Below are 22375 nucleotides of genomic sequence, written 5' to 3'. Positions count from 1 at the left end.
AGAATAGGGAACCCGTCAGACAAGCACATCCAAACATGGCATTAAAGAAAGAGAGAGAGAGAGAGTCAGGCCACTGGTGATGTCATAATGAGCCTGAGGAACGGATTGCAGCAGCATGTGGAAGGTCATCTGAGCAAATTCTAGACCCAAGAATCCAACTGGCTTTCTACATGCTCCACACTTGGGTAGACTAGCCCTATGTAGAGCAGCCAGAATGAGATGAATATCTACCTCTTTGTCCCTAATATTCATCAATTTCTTAACTTTCACCCTATCATAAGTACCATGTTCTCACCTCTTAGGAAGATAAGGGTCCATGAATATTTTGGAAGGAGGGGCAGGGGGATGTTAGCTACATGTGTCACAGTAGTTATGAACAAACGTTCAGGAGGGCACTGGGAGAGCCAGCCTGATAGAGACAGGACATTGAAAGATCCACATCAGTTGACTTATACAAATGTGCTCTTGGTTTTCTTTGTTTTTATTTTTATCCCGATGAAAATTTTGCTATCTTCTATTCATTTGTTCATTCACAACACATTGACTAAGCACCTACTATGTGCCAACTAGTGTTCAGTGTGCTGGACACACATAGAGCAGCAAAGAAAGTAAAGCCCCTGCCCTCGTGGTGTCTATCGATTATTGTACGTTAGATGGTGGTACCTGCTGTGAGGAAAAATAAAGCAGGGTAAGATGACAGAGAGCAGTCAGGCCCGGGTGGAATGGGTCTGGTGATAGACCACAGTTTTGTGTAGGCGAGTCATGGGAGGTCTCAATGATAACATGTGTGCAGAGACTTCTAGGAAGAAAAGGAGCCACGAATCTCAGGGATAGGAAATCCCAGGAAGAAGCATCTGCAGTGCAATGCCCTGAGGAGATGTGTGCTGGGTCCTTTAGAAGAAGCAGGAAGGAGGCCAGGGGGCCTGGGTGTAGTAGGAGGTGAGATCAGAGTTTAGACTGGGGCAGATTGGGGCTGATTGGGGCAGATCTGAGACTTGGGCTTCTACCTGGACTGGGAAGAGATGTTATTAGAGGGTTTTGAGCAGAAAAGAGATATGAGCTGATTTACATTTTAAAAAGCATCATTCGGGTTGCTATGTCGAGAACAAACTACATAGGATTTAGGCAAAAACAAAGAGGCCACCAGACAGGAGGTTCTTGCAGTAATCAAGCAAAGGATGATGGTGGCTTGAACCACAGTGACAGCAGAGGCGAGCTGAGAAGGGATCAGATTTCAGATATATTTTGAATATCTGAGGCAGATAGGACCACGGATTCCATTTCAAAATTTACAGTGATGAGTGCATGTGCCTTTGACAGTTCTTTTGTGCTTTCATGATTCATGACAGCTATAAATTCCCTTCTGCTGCTTCTGAGAAGTCGGGCAGGGCACCCCCTCCTCACCATCTCCCACCCCTGTATGACTGCCCTTCCCACATGCTGAGGTTATGTCAAAAATAGCCACAATATTGTTTTTCACTCAGATTTTCTATTTTAAATCAGAGGGAGAAATAATGAACGCTGAACCTCTCAATGTGTGCCAGACCCTGGGCTAAGTGCTTTCCATATAGCGAACCATTTAATCCTGTTAACAACCTGATATAAGGTATCATTGCCTCCATTTTAAAACTGAAGAAATGTGAATCATAAAAGTTAAGTGATTGCTCAAGATCATTGTCAAAGCTGAGGTTCAAAACTTGGAATTCTGCAAAGCTTGCCAGGTTGAAGAAAACTTCCACAGTCCACCTGCATCTGCTAATAAATTAGTATGTACGTTTGTACAACTTTAGTTTTTAAACCTGTGGTTCTCAGTCAGAGATGATTTTGCCCCCCAGTAGACATTTGGCAATATCTGGAGACACTTTTGGTTGTCACAACTGGAAGGCGGGGATTGCTACTGGCATGACTTGGTAAAGGCCAGGGATGCTTCTAAACATCCTACAAGGCATAGGAAAAGACCCCTATGATAAAGACTCATCTTGCCCAAAGTGTCAGCAGTGCCGCCAAGGTTGAGAAACCCTGCGCTAAACCACTGCTAGATAATTAGACTGTCATAGTAGAATAACATCAGTTGTAAAACTTTATTAGTAATCTTTTCATTAAGATGCTTAAAAATGAGGTTTCTGTAGTCAGAACAATTTCAGTGGTCATTGGGGTAAAATTTACAGTTAGCCAGGGAAATTTTACTCAGTATGGACTATTGACACAATGTCCTGCGCATGTAAGTTTTTGAGCTTATAAGAAAAAAATGTTAGATACCTGAAGTAAAATGTTTAGTGGCTCCAAATTACGAAAGCAAAACTGCAAAAATTAAAATGAATAAAAGTCCAAGTAAATGTCGACAAAAGTAACTGATTAACTTGACACTTGCAGTTTAATTCACTTCTTATATAGGCACAACCAAATTCTATTTATTGTGGGATGTATTTTATGTGATTCAGGTAGATATTCTAAAAGTAAGGTTTCCTAGGTTCTACAGAAGTATGATAATAGCTCTGAAGTCCTCATTCTAAAGAGTAATATCAGGAAACGGGGCAAGACTGTACCTGAGTGAGGCAAGGTGCTGAGTCATGCCAAGATTTGAAGTAACACATTTCACGCAGCAGAAACAGCAAATGCAAAGGCCCTGCAGTGGGAATAAGCTTGGCATGCTCAATATAAACTGGTGTTGCTAGAATGGAATAATAGGGACAGAATGTGTAACAGATGATGTTGGAGAGAAAGACAGAGCCATTAAATTTTAATTTGAGCACAATGGGCAGCCACTGGAAATTGTTAAGCAAGGTAATGTCCTAATCAGATTTTTTTTTAATTGACTGGGGAAGAATTGATGAAAGGGATTTGTGGTAGAAACAGCTACAAGTTTACCCCAGGATCCATTCTCTCCTTCCTCTTAGAAACAGAACCCCAATTTAAGCGGCATGCATCGCCACTTGGAATGAAAGACTACATTTCCCAACCTTCCCTTGCATGGAAGAGAAGGACCTTGTGACTAAGGTGTAGCCAACAAATAATATGTAAGGGGAAGTGGAGATAGGACTTCTACGAAAGTGTTTAAAGAGCTGATTCATCTGGGAAGGACCCATTTTTTTACCCTCCATATTTCCTCCTTCCTTAGACCTGAAATGTGGACCTAATGGCTTAAGCTCCACCATGAGGTGACCTTGAGGATGGAAACGGTATACCAGCATGGAGCCCCGTACTGAGAAGATGGAGCAGAGAGATAAAAGCCCTGGTGAAAGATGGGTCTCTGGTGACACTATGAAGTTGCCAAAACAACATTGGAATAGTTACTTCCAAACTTATGTGAGAGAGAAGTAGAATTGGAACAAATTCTAAGTGACATAAGAGGCAAAAGTGGAAGCCAGCGAATAGAAAAGAGATGACTGCAGTGAAAGATAAAGTTGGTCTGGTGAATGGTGGGAGTGGTGAGAAGTATAAGATTCTCGATATACTTTGGAGGTAGTGTTAAGAGCACAGGTCATATGCCCATGCACTGTGTGGGCAACTGGAGAGAGAGAAGAAAATCAAGGTTGATCTCTAGTCTCCTGGCACAAGCTTGAATTGTAGTTGTCCTTTTCTAAAATGGGGAAACCTGGAAAAGAAGCAGGATTTGGGGGTAAATCAAGATTCCACTGGGGACCTAAACATAATAAGGTTGAAATCCTCATTTAATATCCATGCGATAAAGTGGAGAAGTAGCTTAGATACGAAAGTCTGAAGCTCATGGGAGAGGTCTGAACTGTAGAAATAAACCTGGAAGTTGTCAGTATATACAAGGTATTAAAACCATGAATGAGACCATATAGAGTAAGTTTCGGTAAATAAAGGACCAATGACTGAGCGGTAGGGAGCCCCAACTTTAGAGGTCATGAAGAGGAGGAAGAGTCAGCCTAGGGCTATAAAGGAGAAGGCAATAAAGTGGGAGGAAAACCAGAGGCCGTGTGAAGAAGAAAATGTTCCAAAGTAGGACACTGGTCAAAATCTTTAAATGCTACTGAGCAGCTAAGACAACTGAGAAAAAATCATTGATTTGGCAAGATGACTTTATTGGGAAGAGAAGTGCCCAGTGAACTTCCTTCCCTCTTATGTCTCATTGGCTAAAATGCGGTCATAGGCTCAGCCTAGACCAATCATGATTAAACCTCTGAGCTGGAAGAAAGAAATACCTTCCCTGGAATCAACGGATCTCAGTTCTGAAAAAAATCAGGACTTGATTAGCAGAGGAGTGGGTGCAGGGCAATAGCTGTTCATTGAGTAATGAACAGTGTCTGCCATAATACTTTTTATTTTTACATAAAAATTCCAAACCTCATCACAGTTACAGCTGGTACTACATTTGGCACATGTAGTAACGTGATCTGGTGCTCTTCTTGCTGCTGCCATTGATCCTGTGATGAACTGATTGTCAGGCACTTGTATACTTTTAATTGCAAAATAATCACTCCCATCTTCAAGAAGTTCAACATGCCAAAGACTTCTAAAACTAAATAAAGATGCTGCCAAGTGAAAAAGGAATCAACTGCATGGGTTTTTTCTCTCTAAAATACTAAAGCCACCTGCTTGTCAACCTCAGAAGAGTAAACACAGTTTGGTCACATGTGTAAAAGCTAAAAAGTTATTACTGACCAACTTTTGAGGAAATGTGATGGGAGGGGTTTAAAAACGCCTACAAGAGAATTCTCCATATGAACCTTAAAATTCTGGGACCCTCAGCTTCTGTTTCTCCATTCTCATGTAAAAATCCTCTCACTTGTCTTTATAACATTCCTTAAAGTTAAACATTCCATTGTCATTTGGCTCAAAGAAGAAGGTGGATTTTATGGGAACTAGCCTCTCTTACTTCTTCTCACTCTGCTGCCATATATGGCAATTGTGCTTATAAAATGAGTGGGTGGTGTTGGGAAGCAGGAGTGCTGCCTTATTCACAAAAATTGTGACCCTGTGGGAGTAAACCTGGCCATATCCTCATAATAAACTATACATATAATACCACTACCTTAGAGATGCTATGCTATGCATAGTCTCTCTTAAGAAAGTCTGAAGACAGCGAAAGCTGCTGGAGCAAAACCGATAAGGAAATAATGACGGAGTGCCCACTATATGAGAGCCAAGCATTTCACACTGTGCATAGCACTGAGTAGGTCCTCAGTAAGTAATAACTCAATGAATACAAGAGATTGCAAAGCATACAGATATGTCTTGTCCTTGGGGTCCTTATAATCTAGGCTGAAGAGAAAGAGTTAACAGATAAGAAATCTCTAAAGGTAGGGAGAGAATTTTGGCATGCCATTTGCATAAGCTGAAGAGTAAAGAAACAAGGAGACTCACCAGATGTCAGTGAATAAAGTGAAAATCCATCCAATTCTGAAGTGCGAAGAGATATTAGGGGACCTCTAGTCCCCCCCCCCACCCCCCCACCCACATTTTACAGTGAAGTCAGTGAGGTGCACAGAGGTCCAGGATGCAGTAGAGATCACCCGACAAATTAGTGGCAGAGCCTACCCTGGTCCCCAGGTTGCACTCCCCCAATCTCATCACCTGGCCGTCTAAACCCTTTCCGATGCCAGGACGTGCTCTCCTTTATTGACTTTTGACTGAAAGTCATTGAGAATGGTTACCTTGGAATAATAATCTCTTTAATTGGGTGACAGACGCTGCTGTTTACCTTACCAACACATCATTCACCGTCATCCCCTTTCTCCTCTTTAGTGAAGTTTTCGGTTTTGTTCAAGTATCCAAGTGCCAGGAGCTTTACCAGAACCTGGGACCCACCACAGCCTGTGAGATGAATCATGATTGGTTTAAGCCTGAGGCAATCCTTACCAGTGATTGGTTTAGGAGAGGGCATGTGTTCCTGTTCTGGCCAATCAGATGTGAGAGGAGGTTAGCCATGGGTGTTTCTAGGAAAGCTTTCCTTGTTCTTTGTTTAACAAGTGGTGGAAGAAATAAAAGCATCTCTTCTTTTTTTTTTTTTTTCAAAAACAATAATGATAAAAATTTTATTGAAAAGTATAAATATGCAATTAATATTTTGAAAAATACTCAACAATAATAATAATGACCATCATTTAACAATAATCTAAAAGATTCACAAAAGTATAATGTGTATTAGTAGTTCCAGGTTTTGTTGACTGCTAGAAACATCAACAGATCAGAAGTTTTCACTTACAGAACACCTTATGGATTGAATCTACTGCAAGCCTCATGGAATCAAACGTATCTAGATGTCCAGTATTAAAACTCTGATTTAGGGGACGATATTGAGATGGTGGCATGGGAAGCAGTTTCCTCTTCCCTTCAGTTGTGAGAACTATAAAGTGAATACTGTGAGGTTGTCTACCAGCACATACGTTAGAGCAAAATGGAGGTGGTTATTTGGGAAAATAATAAAGTAAGAGTTTGTACATCCTGAAATGGAAAAATCAGTGTCAAGTGACATTTATACTGACTACACAAAAGTAGCCAATAATCAGGGAAGCTGCCGGGCACCATATTAGAAAGATGACATATGGAAATTATGTTCCTTGGTTTGATGGAATATGTACACATAGCACTTAAATTCATCATACTTTTCTTATGGTACAAGCAACATCTCTTCTGCCTTTAGATTTTGTTATGTCAAGATAAGATTCCTGGACCTGCCTCAGCCATCTTGTGACCGTGAAAGGAGACACCAACACACTGAGGCAAAGTGAGTGGAAAGATAGTAAGAACCTGTGTCTTGAATGATGTTGGTGGGTGCCTGAATTAATCAATCCAGAAACGTCTGATCTCTAATTTTTTGTTAAGTGAGGAAATAAGTGCCCCTGTTGTTCTAGCCACTTTAAACTGGGCTTTCTGATCATTGCAGCAGAAAGTATCCTAATTATTTTAAGAGTGGGAACCGATCTTCAGAATTTCCAATAATCCTGAAGAGGTTTATTTTGTTTTCCGAAAACAACAACAAAGAGGGCTGTCTTTGGAATGACGGTTCTGCAATTAAGCTTTCGCTGTGGCAAAGCCTCTCTGGTGGCATGATTCCACCACATACTATCTCTTAACACTCTTGTTTCCACACTATTATTTTTCATGTGGGATTTTAGACTGAGCCAAACCTTGTTTATACCATTAGGATTTAACATGCCTCATGACTGTTGGGTTTCTCCTATTTCTTACTGCCTGTTGCAGAAGGCTGGGGATACTTTGAAAATAATTTAGACATAGGAAGAGGAAACAAATTCTCAATATCAGTCTTAAGGGTACTGATATCTATTTCCCACCAGATGGATGGGATTTCAGGGTCTGGTAACTTCATGATGTGTACATTTGAAATTTATAAAACGTTCCCTTTGTTTCATCTGTTTGAATGAGGGCAGTAATGATATTCCTTCACTGTATATAGTTATTAAGAGTCCTTTGCTTATGTTAAGGGGGCTTATGGAAGGTTTCAGCCAAACAGAAAACCACTTATTAGGACAAACAGAGCTTTTAAAGGAATACTATACTCTCATGAATAAACTAGTTTCTGATTGGCTAGAGTTGCACTTTAGCTTTTATCAGTAATTAAGGGCAAGCCATGGAGCAAACGCGTTAGTTGACACCAATTACAATTGGTAATGAGTCCAAGAAAAAAAAAGTTATTTATTTCTAAACTTTTGAAGCATAATTGTTGTGTAAATCGGATAGCGTGCAAATCTTTTCCATACGCGTAGGTTGGTAATTGAGAAATAAAATGGTTACCAAATGTACTCTTTGTCCAGTTTTGTTCTGCAGTCGATCTCTCTCGGGACTCTTTAAAGTGTAAGGAAAAGGTGATGTCAACAGCAACGTACTCTGGGCAAAGGGAGCCAGGATTAATTAATAGAGATGAAAGGGAAACACTAGGCCTTTCTTAACCATTGCCCTACAGTCCCCTCAGTTAGATACTTGCTGCTCTGCAGATAACCGAACACAGCCCTGAGGATGAGGACCGGGGCCCGGTGACTGCCTCGTATTTAAAAACAAAACAGGAGAACAGAGAATGAGGTTTGTCTCCATCTCATTTCCAGCATGTAGTCTTTAAAATGAGGAACTCTCAAGAGCTTTTCCCTTTGAAGTTTAATATGTGGGGTTTTACACCAGTATAACCTTTTTAAATGTGTTAAACAAATTAGTCTCTGGTTACAAAAGTTTTGAGACATTTGCAAGTTGCTGTTTAACTAAATTTAATATGTGCTGGCAAAGTTGATGGTGCAGTTGTTCATTTAGAAGAATGCACATTTGGAATGATTAATAAATAAACCAGCCTCCTATTGCTTCAACCTCTGTGTTCATTTGAAGGCAATCTACTTTAAAACGACATTAATATTCTTAGAATTATTATTAGAATAATTGCTTTTACTCCTCTCAGAACACACATTTTTTCTCATTTCCCTTCAGCACAGACAGCTTTTCACTCAGATAGAAACTTCCCATTATTATTCCCCACCCCCAAAAATGAAGAATAGGAATTATACACTTTTCACTAAGGAACAATTAATTTGTCTCAAGTATTAGAACAGAGAATTGTAGAGTGACTTTGAATGGTAGTCTCTGAGGAGTAGCATTGTTTGTTCTCTCCAGTCTTTAATGAGCTTTAGTAAATGGCCAGGAAAAATTACCTTCTTTCTGTAATATGAGAGAGGTGAAGAATGAAGGAAGCTATAGAATCCCTAAGAGAAAAGGGAACGCACACACACATGCACACACTACACACACCTCCTTCACAACGGTACTCGAGTCAGCGTGGAGGACGCAGTTCTCCTTTAGACTTACTTGAGGACAAGAGATCTGGTTACTAAGTGCATTAAAACAGAAGCACGTCCCTAATTTGTATTGATTATTTTTATCACTACCACGGTTGAATCTGCTGGGGAAACCATCCATCCTGTAATTCCATGGGGTTGGATATTTGTTACACCCACCATGTTAAATTTCTTTTCTCTCTAATGACTGGAAGAGAATTAGAACAGGAGCTTTAACAGAAATTAGCTGTAAAGGACCTGCCTCTCCCCCACAGGTCACTAAACTCCATGAAAAGATCCCCCAGATTGTAAAGCTCCTACCCTAAAGGAGACTCCCCCCAACCAAACGACTTTTATGAAGAACCGAATCATTTCCCCCATGTTGCCATAGACTGCTGGGCTTGCGTAGGGAGCTGCTTTGCCTTGTCTTCAAGAAATGGATCTCTTCCGTCCTAAAGTTTCTCAAGTCAAGGAGAGATACTGCACTCATTTAGAGGTGGCCTAGAAAGTGGACTGCCCAAAGCCAAAGAGAGTTAAGCTCTTTCTTTCTTCCATCCCCTCAACCTTGTGCTAGGGCTTCAGGGAACCACGAGGTAGCACCCCTCTTCCTTGCCTGAGTTCTGAACCAACTGAGAAATAACACAAAGGGACAAGGCAGGAAGAGGTCCAAGTATCACTCGCAGACTGATGAAGCTGGTATGTGCAAGTGTGGCTTTTATCTGTGGGCAAGTAAACTAGTAAACAGCACGACTAACCTCACTTCCCAACGTGCGTCCAGCAGCTCCAGGCTCTGCAGCCAGGCTGAATGCAGGGCAGAGCCTGACCTGGGGGGCTTGCTCCCAAGAGCAAGTGGCAGGCATGTCAGAGCTCTCTTTCTCCTCTCAGGCGTCTAGCGTCCCCTTGCCCAGCATCAAGAGGTGGAGATGGGGCTTCGTCCAGCGCTGTCCTCGCCTGCGCTCCCTGGATCATGCTTGTCTTCCATTCCTCATCAATAGCTGCTGCTCTTAAGCGTTTTTCTGGCATGACTCTAACTCTCATGTTGACAAGATGTGTAAACTGGTTCCCACTAAAAGCGGCATACCTGATAGAAGCTTAATATATTATATACTGTCAATGAGGGGGAGGAAAACAACCATGGGTTTTGGAGTCAAACAAACCTGAGTGAATTTCAGTTGAATTTTTTACTAATTTTGCTAATCCTTGGGCAATTCCCTTAACCTCTTTGCCCTTCAGGGTCCTCCTGTATAAAATGGGGGCATGCCATTGCTGGTGAAGACTCTGCAGGTCACCGTGTTAGCACAAGGCCTAACCTTCAGTAAGTGTGCCCGTCTTTCTGTTTATATTCAGATGTAAGGAGATGATAAAACAGCATCAATAGTTTCTAATTATATAATGCTTAGAGTTTACAAATGCTTTATTATAAATATTACAATGAAGCTGGCATGATTCTAATCAAACCTCTCCTAAGGCAGGAATTATCTCTGTTTTGCAGGTGAGGAAACTGAAACTCAGAGGATAGCATTGACTTGCTCAAGGTCATTTAGCTGGAAATTGATAGAATTCAGATGTGAATGTGAGTTCTCTCTCCAAATCCTACTTTCTACTCATCTGCTTAGTTAGTAATAGTAGATTTTCTAACACTGAAAAACCAGAGACAGTATCCCTTAAACCAGAGGAGGCAAACTGACTGCCCAGGGACTTAATCCAGCTACCAGGATTCTGTTTAGCTGACAGTTTCTTAAAAATTTGAATTTTCTGCTAACATTTTAAAATGGAGTTATTACTTGTAAATATTTGGATTTACAGCTTCTCTTAAAAACCACGAGGCCTGGAACCTACGTGCCTGTGTGGCTCCCCCGCCTACTGATTCTGCGACCTTGAGGAAGTGACTTCTTTGCCCTCCTTTGTGTGTAAAATGAGGATAGTGACAGTACCTACCTCGGAGGGGGGTGGAGAATTAAATAAGACATTCAAGATGTTTAGAACAGTCCCCGGCATACAGGTAGGTCCCAACCAACTTTAGGGTTGATTTTCCTTCTATTTCCTACTGTCTGCCAGCAAAATGGAGGCTGGGGATTTTCCTGGAGACCTGCAAACTGTTCTTATATTTGAAGAAGTACAAGATGGAAGTGTTGTTTTAGTCTGACATACAAAGCCAAAGTTGGTTCTTACGCAGAAGGTACAGTTTAACCCAGCATTAATGCCTGAGCTGTTCCAGCTGAGGTTCTGAAGAAAAGATTTGTCATGTCTCACATTTATGATATTTAAAGCAAACAAGGGGAAAACCTAACTCTTGAGCTGGCATTTTAGAATAGAGGCGAGGAGAGGAGAGGAAAAAAAAGAGAAAAGGAAAGGAACAGAAAGGCAGAGAAGGTTGTTCCGAATATCAGCAAAGGTGACTTTTCATGCTGCCAGAACACTTTAGATGCGCCAGTGCCCCCTGGTAGCAACTTATATTTTGCTTTGTTTTGTTTTCAAAAACTTCAAAGTTTCTCTAGGCTTCATCTTCAATTAGAACAAATGTCAGTAACATGCTTGAAGAAAATTTGTTTAGAGATGTGTATGTGGTTGAAAATTGCACATTACACATGCCCCATGCATGATTTTCCACTAAATTTTTAACGATGAGCGGAGGTACACGGTTCCAGATAGACGAGTGCATCTGAATGTATATATCTGGTGCTTTGCACACTGACATAAACACAGCTGCTTTTATACATTTGAGAACATTTGTGTTTATTTGAATGTGTGATGGGGAGGTCATCAAAATGAATGCACTCATTGTGTTTATTTGAATCTCACATCGCTCATAAGAATACATGCCGTGTTTGAACATGCAGTCAAACACCAGCTTCTCTAAAAGGCAAATCAAACCCCAAAAGGCAATTCAGTGCAAAACCCCATTAATGCCGCATTAAAGTTGAAATTCCATTCACATGAAAGCCAGAGAATTTGGAGTTAAAGGTTTTCAGCAATCGTAGTTCTACTAGCTGGAGAGAAGGATGCAGTTTCTTTCCATTACTTTATCACAGTGCATATAATTTTTTTTAAAGAGAGAGAAAGAAAGAAAGAGAAAAAGAAAGAAAGAAAGAAAGAAAGAAAGAAAGAAAGAAAGAAAGAAAGAAAGAAAGAAAGAAAGAAAGAAAGAAAGAAAGAAAGGAAGGAAGGAAGGAAGGAAGGAAGGAAGGAAGGAAGGAAGGAAGGAGGAAAGAAAGAAAGAAAGAAAGAAGAAAGAAAAGACCAAACTCTAGTACTAAATTATCAGAAATGTTGCAGATCTCTAAGGAACAATATGCTATTATAACATCGGTTGCATAAAGAGCACAGAAGCCTTGTTGCTTCTTATCTGGGGGGTGCTGCGGGCTGTGTGAGTGAAGTTAGAGACCTCTCTCCGTAGGACTTGGGGTTGCGGATTTGGGTGATGGTTATGGTGATGGTGATGATTTGAATGCATGCTTTAGTCTCTCTTCTTGTAGACACAAGGATGTTCTACTGCCATTTAAAAAAAAAAAAAAAAAAAGACGGGTAGGTATGGATGTGGTCCATGAGTAGAAGCACTTATACATAAGCACGCTTAGCACGCTTGCTTTAGTCCTTAAACAGAGGCGATCGCCAAACACTGCAATTCATGACACACAGTCTTTTGCACACAAGAGGAAGAACAGCATTAAAATTCAACCCTGACACTTTGAAGCAATGCAGCCTGCAACGTGTGCCCCATTCTCAACTGTTGCTCTAGTTACAGGTAAAGCCCCCTTTGTCATGGCAGGCTAGCTTTATAAATCCTTCATCCGCCATATGCCACAATTTAGAGTATTCAGCTTGTCATAAACTGAGGCAGCTGCCATCAGAATCTTCAGTTTTAGATTCATATGGCTCGCTACCTGTGGTTTTCTTTGGAAAAAGTATGAAAAGCAAATAAATAAACAGAAGGGAGGAAAGGGGCATGCAGAACAGCAAGATGAGGTTCCTCTGGAAATTAAATAGCAGATGCAAGCGACTGAACAACAACAAGAAAAAGTGTGTTTCTGTTTGGCTTATGAGAGCTGACAAGATTACAGCCGACGGTGGTTTGGCTGGGGAGTAGGAATTTTATTGTACGGTATTAATTAAAGCTGGAGGGAGTGGGATACCCGGAGCAGGAGGTGAGCCCGTGTTTCCACAGAGGCACAGAACACTAGGGTTTGGCCACCAGGCAAGACTTCAAATATGGGAAAAACTTTCAAAATAAAAGACATAAAAAAAAAAATCTTTAAAGGCCCATGTTGTTGTCACAACAGAACATGCTTAGACTAACATAATGTCTCCACTGGTTCCCCTTAGAACAATTACAAAATTCCAAACTGCTTAACTTTTTAAATTAGATAAGATCAGATTGATTGAGACTAGAAGCAACACCTATTCTTGTTTTCCATTGTCACTGACTGTAGCTGTGTCTTTGTTTTTCTACCAGGATGCATTTTTGTCTACCTAAAATATTATTACTGCATCGCAGTTTGTTACTCCATTACTTTTAACACTTTCTAAAAAATGTTTCAGAAATGGCAAATGGAAAAGAGGAGAGGAGTTGTGATTTAAATCAAGCAATTTTCTGAGTTTTATGTGGAAAACAAGCTAGACTATCTCAAACCTCCCCTTTGTTGAGGTCCCAAATGTACAAAGGGATCAAATTCCATATAGACAAAAGGATTTTTTCCCTGACTTTGGAATGATATCTTGTTACACTAATGGCTCTTGACAGCTATCATAAGACCCTTCATTTACAATCTTCAGAACTAAGAAAGCTAGACTCTGCCATTTTAAACCTCAGTGTCTCCCAATCAGAAACATTTAAGTTTGCCTCTCGGAAAGAGACGTGGACCCAGGTAAGAGAAAATAGAACCCTTTTAAGTGAAAAGGGAAGTTAAAAAACAGTATATCTGATATGAGCTCATTTTCGTTTTTAAGAATTTAGCATCTGTGTGTGTGTTTATCAGAAAGGACATAGACCAAGGTGCTAATGGGGAATCCTCCTTTTCATTAACTATATTTAGTACTTTTCTATAATACATTTATAATAGGAAATATATTTTTAAAAGACTTTTCAATTGGGGAGATTTTCAAAGTCAGTGACATGATACCATTCAGTTCTACTTCTGAAAATAATTCACTCAAGGATACAGCTCACTAATCCTAAAGGTTCTTGAACAGCATATAGGATAAATCTCTTTGAGATCTGTTCCATTTTAATTGCTATTTCACAGACAGGACAAGTGAGACGTCCAGTGGGGACCCCCTCGGGGTCTCATGATAGTAAATGAAGGAGGTCATATGTGAACTAGGTCCTCTGTCTGCAGATATCATGTCCTCTCCTCTATTTAGAGCAGGACAGACATAACATTCTATTGTTTGTCAAAGTTGCCCTCATCTTTCCAACAGCCCAGCGAGGAAGAAATTACTATTAACCTCCATGTTAAACACGAGGAAACAGAAGCTCAGAGAGAGAAGGATTTGACAGAGGTCTTGTGGCTGGAATGTGGCCAAGCTGGACTTGTCTAGAGCTCTGATTCTGGGCCTACAGTTCACCCTTCTGCCTAAGTAAGGTGACACATGCAAGATACCCAGGACATCTCCCACTTGGCCACTGACTGGAGGATCAAGGCAGCGTGGGATTAGCCCCTACCCCACACCCATACCCTTGAGCGAGAATGCCTAAATGGGAATTCTGGCTTCACTACTTACTAACTGGGTGAACTTGGGCAAGCAATTTATACTTTCTCTGCCTCAGTTTCTGCATTTGTAAAATAGGAATAATAGTAGGGTTCTTTTATGATCCTGGTTCTTTAGAGGATTAAATCGGTTAATGTACATTAAACACTTAAAACAGTTCCTGACCCCTGGTAAATATTGCATGACTTGACTATTACAAGAGGGCAATCTGTGTCACTCACCTTAAATAAAAAGAATTTGTTAATAAATAAAAATAAAAACATGTTATTAAATTATTGCTTTATACTGTGGTCAATTGAAGGCTCTGAGGATGAGGCTTACTCTCTGTTAAATAGAGAGAATAACTAAGTTATTAAACAGGTGTTAAAGACAAATAGCATCAGTGGAGACAGTCTGCTGAGTTAATTAGAAGGATTGAAAGAGAATTTTAAAGGGAATAATTTTCTCAGTAAATGAAGCAATCTACCTTGATGTCTGTGTCCAGGAACCACCCCACATCACCTTACGTATACTGTCCCATCCTTAGGACACACTGATAAACTGTCTTGGCTAATAGGAAGCTGGACTAACGGGACAATGTGTGGCTTGTCCAAGGACGGGGTGCAAAGCTGATTAGCCAGATAGGATACTGGGTCTCATTCTTCTGGTTACAAGGGGTTAAAAAATTCAGGCATTTGGGTAAAATCTTGTGCTCCCCAGCAGTGCGGCAACCCCCCTCTTCCTCTCCTTCTCCCTCTCCTTCAATGCTCTCTCTGCTCCCCACGGGGCTTCCAGACCCAGGGCTAATGCCCAGGACCAGGTGAGCCAGCTCCCTGCCCTGCACTGAGAACAAGCTCGCTTTGTTTCCCTGCCCCGCCCCCCCGTTTTGCCCCCTAGTGCGGTGGATCAACCTCTGTAGCATCCGAACAGTAAGCTCCCAAGCAGGAATCTGGGCGCTGAGGGAGGAAGGGGCAGACCCCGAGCCCACTGCAGTCTGAGGGCAGGTTGCAGGGACCAGCCTTCCATGCGGTCCAGGACAGCTTTCCAGATTTCTCAGACTGGGGTTAGAGGCCATAGTCCTGGCTCCTAATAAAGTATAAGTTCCCATTCCATTTCCTCCTCTCCCCCATTCTCCCTCTCTCCTTGGAATGAGGCTGAGTGGCCGACCAGGAAGAATTCCTGGGTCCCTGAATTTAATATCATGTAATACTATCCCACTCGCACCCCAGCTTTAAACCATAACCTACTGGTGCTTTCTGGGACTTTCTGGAGGCAATGAGTAGCCCAAAGACTTGTCTCTGACAATGGGCACACCAGGCTGGCTGGCAGGAGGCTGTAGGAGACCCTTGCGGCAGGCCATGATCTGCGGGGTGGCTGCGTTCCAGGGTGTGAGTTTGGTGGAAGGATTCTTGAGGAGGCATTTGTGGTGGATTTTCTGCTTTTGCTACCCATTCTGTGACTCAGCTGGGAAGGCACTGAAAGCTAGGGCAGAGCACAGTCTGGAGAAAGAACCCTGGGCCTAGCCACATGCCCGGCTGGTGTCCATCAGCAACAGAGTTGCCTCTTTGAATGTCTCTGTCAGCACTGAGAAACCAGTTCAGTTTTTTGTTTGTTTGTTTGTTTGTTAAGTTTACAGAATTTTCTTTTCTATTCAAAATGAAAATAGCTTAACTGAGTTCCATGGAAATGACAGCTTTACCATCTAGATTACGTACTAAGAATGTCAATAAAAGTATTGGCACTGCTTTTGGTGCATGCATCTGGGTGTGTTTGAGAATGATGTCTCTCTGTTGATTTAAAACATGTTCATACCTTCCCATTGTCCTTGGGGTGAGCCCTGAGCCCACGTCCTGCCTTCCTCTCCAGCCTCTTCGCTGTTCAGCTCCTCTGCCCTGGATCACCGCCAGGACTGAAGCCAGGATTGGTTCATTCCCTGCGAAGCAGGATCCAGGGGACCCTCTCCGTTGCCTGGTGTGTGCGGGGCTGGGTCCTTCGTCTTAGGCCTCCTCTGCCAAGGTTGACCATCGCCCTCTGCTTGGCTGGGCAGGCAAGGGAGTCTACAACCTGAAGAGCCCCAGCTGCAACCAGTTTTGTAGAAGAATCCGCAGCCAGGGTGACACTACGTTCAGAGGGCTCTTCTACCACACCTGTCACCGGTGACTCTGGAAACCCCCTCTCTGTGCTTTCCCTTCAAGTCTCTTTGCTCCACCAGGGCGGAAGTTAGGCCCAGACACTGGAAAGGCAAGAAGGATGGAGCTGCTTGAGAGGTGCCTTTACACCCCGGGGACTCGGCTGGCTGTTCACACTCAGTGCTGTCCCCCTGCCTGTCCTATTTCACTCCCAGGCCGATAGAGAGACGAAGGCAAGAGCTGCCATCTGACAGGTTTCCCACCTTTGCACTAGAAACCTCTCTCCAACGTAAGACCCAGAGCACCTCAAAACCCTCACTCCCTGGAAATACAACCCGGTCAGTGCCCCTAGTTTACCATCCAGGTACTATTAAAAAACACCAGGCAGGTCCTGGCCCAAAGTCTGTCTCCCCTCGACCTTTTTGTTTTTCCAACTTGTGGACTCAGGTACCACGAGAAACTGCATCTCTGAAAGTTTGAAAATCTAGTTTGTGCTCCTCTTGTTAAATGATGGTAACTTATAACCACTGAATCGGAACTCATTAATGGGGCGGCATAAAGGAGTTGCTGCCACATTTGAAATCCATTTCTAGGGGGAGTCTGAGTGCCGTCAGGGACTTTCTCGTGGGGTCATTGAAGTCACTACCTTTAGAAAACAAAGTCTTCTATACAACACCTCAAGGTCTCTGCCTGCTTGCTTTTAGGTATTTAACAGAGGATTATATAAGCTCCAATAACTCAATTAATTAAGAGTAAAATGAAGACGGTGATTCATATTTCTTTGGTCAGTGAAAATTTTAACATTCTCCTGACCCTTTTCAGTCTCTTTGTGAATGCTAATAGAAAAATCCTTTGAAAATGGTATTTTGTTAGCAGGGGATATGCCGGCCACTCTGCAGTATCTTCCCACAGATCACTGCTCACATCATTCAGATGTTGAAAATTTTAAATGAAATCAATACCAGCCTATTCACATCAACAGCACTCTTCCCGGCCATGTAAAAATATATAGCGAAATTGCAACCCAAGTGACTTACCCAGCGCTCTTTTCATTACAGGTCGTCTATTAAATTATTTCTACAATATTGTATCCGTCACAGAATGTTACGCAATATTCATGCACATTACTTCAGCTACACAGAATCCCTGGGAAATAAATGAGGGTGGGCAGGAGAGCTTAAGAGATCTACTAAAATGGGAAGGCATTTACAATAAGTCCAGTCAAAATTGCCCCCAATGTGATGCTTTTATTATCACTTAAGAAACAACAATGTCTTCGTCCTTGTGGTTCCAAATTGTTCCATACTCTAGAAAGGAGTATTCCCAGAGAGGTTTCTCGTGACAGTTGACGATGCAGATTTAGAGGAACTTTGGACATGGAGCTTGAGGGTCAAGTCTGCCTCTTCTGTCGTGGACCAAGGGGACGGGCCTGCCTTTGGAGAAACTGGCCGTGTCAATGTTTCTCTGGATTCAGGAACGGCAGCCGGATTGAGAAGCAGAGTTCATTCCCAGTCAAGTCCTCAGTCTTCACTGACAACACCCCCAGGAGGTCCTGCGGTTCCTATTGCCCCTGGTGCCGAGCAGAGAAAACCAGCAGACTGTGCTGAGCCTCGGCCCTGGAATCAGCATCCGGCCAAGATGCATCACGATAGGAGGATGAACGGATGGAATCAATCATTTCAATCACCGCCTGTCCCTGATAGGAACCAGGGATGGCAGAGGAGCAGGGCGGGAGGGAAAATCTGCAAGTCCAGAGCAGCGGGGCGGGAGCTAAGCCCAGCCTGGGCAGAAAACAAGGAAAACCTCACATAAGGAAATGCGGGTCAGAAAGAGGGAAAACGCACTAAGTTCTCCAAATGTCTAGAAATTGTCCTCACCTGAGAGAGTCAACTGCAAACAACCCGCCATCCTAGGGTCTCCTCCTCCTGTGGATCATGGACTTGTCAGCCTTTTGGTCTGAGGATGCTGATGGCTATGGGCTGGGGGATGCCCCGCCCTTCCTCACAGAGCATGCTGCTCCCTGGGCCTCTGGCTCTAAGGCACGAGGCACTGGTTGGAAGCCCAACTCTGGTTCCTCCTCAGCTATGTGGACACAGCTATATGGGAGGTCAAGCCACATGATCTCTTTAGGTCTATTTCCTCCCCTTTAAGAGACAGGGCTGAATCAGACACCACTTCGGATAGGATCCTCCCAGAACTAACACTGGGGAGTTCGTCAGGCCAGAGTCAGGGCCTGCCTGCTCCCAATCACTGCCCCTCTGATTGGTCTGGTACTTTTCATAGCGAAACCCAGACACAGATGTTGAGAGTAGTGGGGGTTGCCTCCCTTCGTAAGACTGGCTGTCTTTATTGAGTGCTTACCCTCCTGAATCTCCTTTAGTCCTCCTAGGAACCACATGGGGCTTACTATCTATGTCCCCATTTTACAGACGAGGAAGGGGAGGTACGGAGGAGTTAAGGACCTGCGCAGATCCCCGAGCTAGTCCCCAGCAGAGCCAGATGGAAATCTGGGTCTGCGTGGCCCCAAATCAGAGCTTTTAGCAGCCGGAGTACACTGCCTCTCTCCCTCTCTGCCCTTTAATGGAAGCAATACGAGGATTGAGTGTCTTCTTTTGCAGGGTAGCCTTCAACCACTAGCCGAGAATCCAGCAGGGGTCTTCCCCATATTTTCTCCAGACGCAGTCAAGAAGCAGAGGGCTCCCGGGGACACCCCTCCTCACTACCCATCTTCCTCTTATGCTGCATCTAGGACCCTTGGCTTCACCCAAGTCATCCATGTCCTAGGCTTCGTGGCTAACACAATCCTCTCCCCACATTCTACCCACATCTACACCCCAGTCAAAAGATGCTACTTCCAGGTCCCAATCCTTCTGGACCTTGCTCTCTGCTATGAGGCTGCCAAACAAGGCACGCCAAGGGATGCTAGGATAACGTACAGAGCCTTGGACAGTGTGTCCTATGCCTCCATCAATTTAGAACATTTTAGAAGACAATGGTCTGAATCTAAAATGGTAAGTCAGTGTGGTTGCCAAGGGGGAGGGGGAGTGGGGGAGGGTAGGATTGGGAGTTTGGGGATTATCAGATGCAAGCTATTATATATAGGATGGCTAAACAACAAGGTCCTTCCTACTGTATAGCACAGGGAACTATATTCAATGTCCTGTGATAAACCATATGGAAAAGAATATGAAAAATAATATATACATATAACTGAGTCACTTCGCTGTAGAGCAGAAATTAACACAACATTGTAAATCAACTATACTTCAATAACATTTTTTTAAAAACTTCACTCAAAAAAAATTGTAAGTCAGAATTTCTGGGCCTCAGGGAAGGTCATTTGAAGGAGACTTGGGGAAGAAGCAGGTCTGGCACATCTGCCAGCATCCCAGTCAATGATAGAGGGCTACCCCAATCGCCTACAGGACTCATACGGCCCAGCCTGGGGACTCCAGGGCACCCTGCAGCAATGGAAACACACTGAGGGAGGAAACCCTCCATCAGGAAAGCTGTTGGTGGTTTGAGAAGTGGAGGGTAGAGCGTAAGAACAGATGAAGCAGGAAGTGGCCTGACTCGTTTCTAATCGCCATGGTGGGAGTGACCCCCAGCCTTCCTGAGGTTGACACTTGGCACATGTAGTGTGTAGTTAATGGAGCCCACGGTTCTGCCACACTGTTTTTCAACTCAATTCACCAAAAATTTTGAAAGGAGATTTGTATGTACAAGGTCTCAGTGTTGAATCTGGAGACATGGAGATGAATAAGACACAGTCTCTGACCCTGAGAACCTCGAAGTCTAGTGGGAAAGTCAGACACACACAGAAGTAGCCACAATACCAAACAAGCAATGATGAACGCTAAATAGAGATAGAGGCACAGAGGGCTGAGGGGCTCAGAGGCCAGCTGTTTATACTGTCCACGCAAAGGAATTTGCAGAGGAAGGGACCTGAGCTGGGCTTTGGGAACAAGAAATGCAAAAGCCTTGCCCCTCTTTGAACACTTAATACATACCCAGGTTTCGACAGGCATCGCCCAGAAAGTCACCAGAGCACTGTGGAGGGGGGCTGACCCCCTTTTACACAGGAGGAAGCTGAGCCTTACGGGGTGTGAGCAGCTCAGCCAAGGGATAGGCCGGGCAGCAGCCAAACCCAAGCTTGTGTGCCTCAGAGCGGAGAGAGCCCTACAGGCCCAGAGAACAGGGGTGTCCAAGGCCTGGGGCTGGAAAGTGCCCAGTGGGTTTGGAGAGAGGAAGGGGAGCAGGTTTGCCAGGGCTGAGGTCCCCTGGGAGGGGCTTGGGATGGGTCAGGGAGGTGGGAGACATGGAGAGGGTGAGACAGTGTCACCTGGGGGCAAGAGCAGGGTCTCTGCAGCCCCGTTTGGGCTTATGTCCCAGTTCTACTGCTTACCAGCTGTGAAACCTCAAGTAAGTCGCTTAGTCTTTCTGTGTCTCAGTTTCCTCATCTATAAAAGGGGGATAATGGCACCCCTCATAGAGTTGTTTGAGAATAAAGAGCTGACACATGTAATAGGACAGTGCTGGGGGCATAGTGAATGCTATATGTGCTGCTCCTTCTTCTTCTTGTTCCTCCTCTTCTCCTTCTCCTTCTTCTCCTTCTTCTTCTTGACAGAGGCAGTGTAGACTCTTGGCTTAGAGCATGCATTTTGGAGCCAAGTGGCCTGATTCAAGCCCTGGCTCTGCCACTCAGTGGCTGTGTAACCTTGGTCAATTTATATCACATTCCTGTGCCTCAGTTTGCTCATCTATAAAATAGGGCCAATAGTGCCTGTCTCACAGGGTTGTCACAAGGCCTCGAGGAGACAGTTTGCCAAAACAGGAAGTCTGGCTCCACATACAAAGTTATTTCCTAAGTCATATTCTCACTCTCCTCTCTTGCTGGTTATAGGCTAAAAAGTTTCTTTGCAATCAGTTGTGCAAGTGTCCTCCTGGGAAATCCAATAAAAAGTTCTGCAAAAGAACTGTAAATTCTTAATTTTAGGGGGTTAATAGGGGTTTATTAGAGTAAATTTACCTCACACATGATTTAATATGCCAAAACTACAGTTTGTAATTAAAAACCTAAGGAATCATGCACGCTGAGGCTTATAACACGCAAATTTTAGTCTGAGACAACTAACTCAGGAAACCGTAAAAGACAAAGCAATGTATATAAATCACAGCTTGGGAGGGGGCAAGGTCTCAGGAGACAGGTAGATCTACTCGGGGATTTCGATCAGGCCCCTCAAAATAGGTTCTCAAGCCCTTGACGTTTGAGCTGTTCAACCAGCTCCAAATGGAAAACAAGCACACAAACTAGGGGCCCCGCCAGTGTTGACCCCCTGCCTCAGTTTTCAGTGCCCAGCCTCCTGCCTTCCCACAAACAGTCACTTAAGCAACGTCTTCAAGACAGAAGCCCACCCTCCATGCTTTCATCTGAACCTGCAGATCTGGCATTAGTTTGCATTAGAGCTATGGATCCGTTTTGCTTAAGTGATAAGGAAAAACTGTGGTAAAGGTCTGGAAGTTTCTCAAGGTAACAGCATATTTCAGTCAGAGGACAGCACTGCGTAGCAGTTAGGTAGACAGACCTGGGTGAAGGCTGACCCACCGCTCAGTGGGACCTGGGGCAGGTGCCCTCAGCTCTCAGCTAGCGTGCGCAACTTTCTTCTTTTGTAAAATGAAAGCAATAATAGTCTCTACCTCTTACGGTTGTTTTGAGGACTATATAACACTGTAAAGCACCATGCCTAGTGCACAGTAAGCACTTAATATTTCTTATTATTATTAACACTTTACTTAGGCAAAAGAGTCAAGAAG

This window comes from Eschrichtius robustus, chromosome 3, assembly GCF_028021215.1.
Source record: "Eschrichtius robustus isolate mEscRob2 chromosome 3, mEscRob2.pri, whole genome shotgun sequence".
Taxonomy (NCBI): domain Eukaryota; kingdom Metazoa; phylum Chordata; class Mammalia; order Artiodactyla; family Eschrichtiidae; genus Eschrichtius; species Eschrichtius robustus.
The sequence above is the reverse complement of the archived record's forward strand: the minus strand, read 5'-3'. Positions refer to the sequence as shown.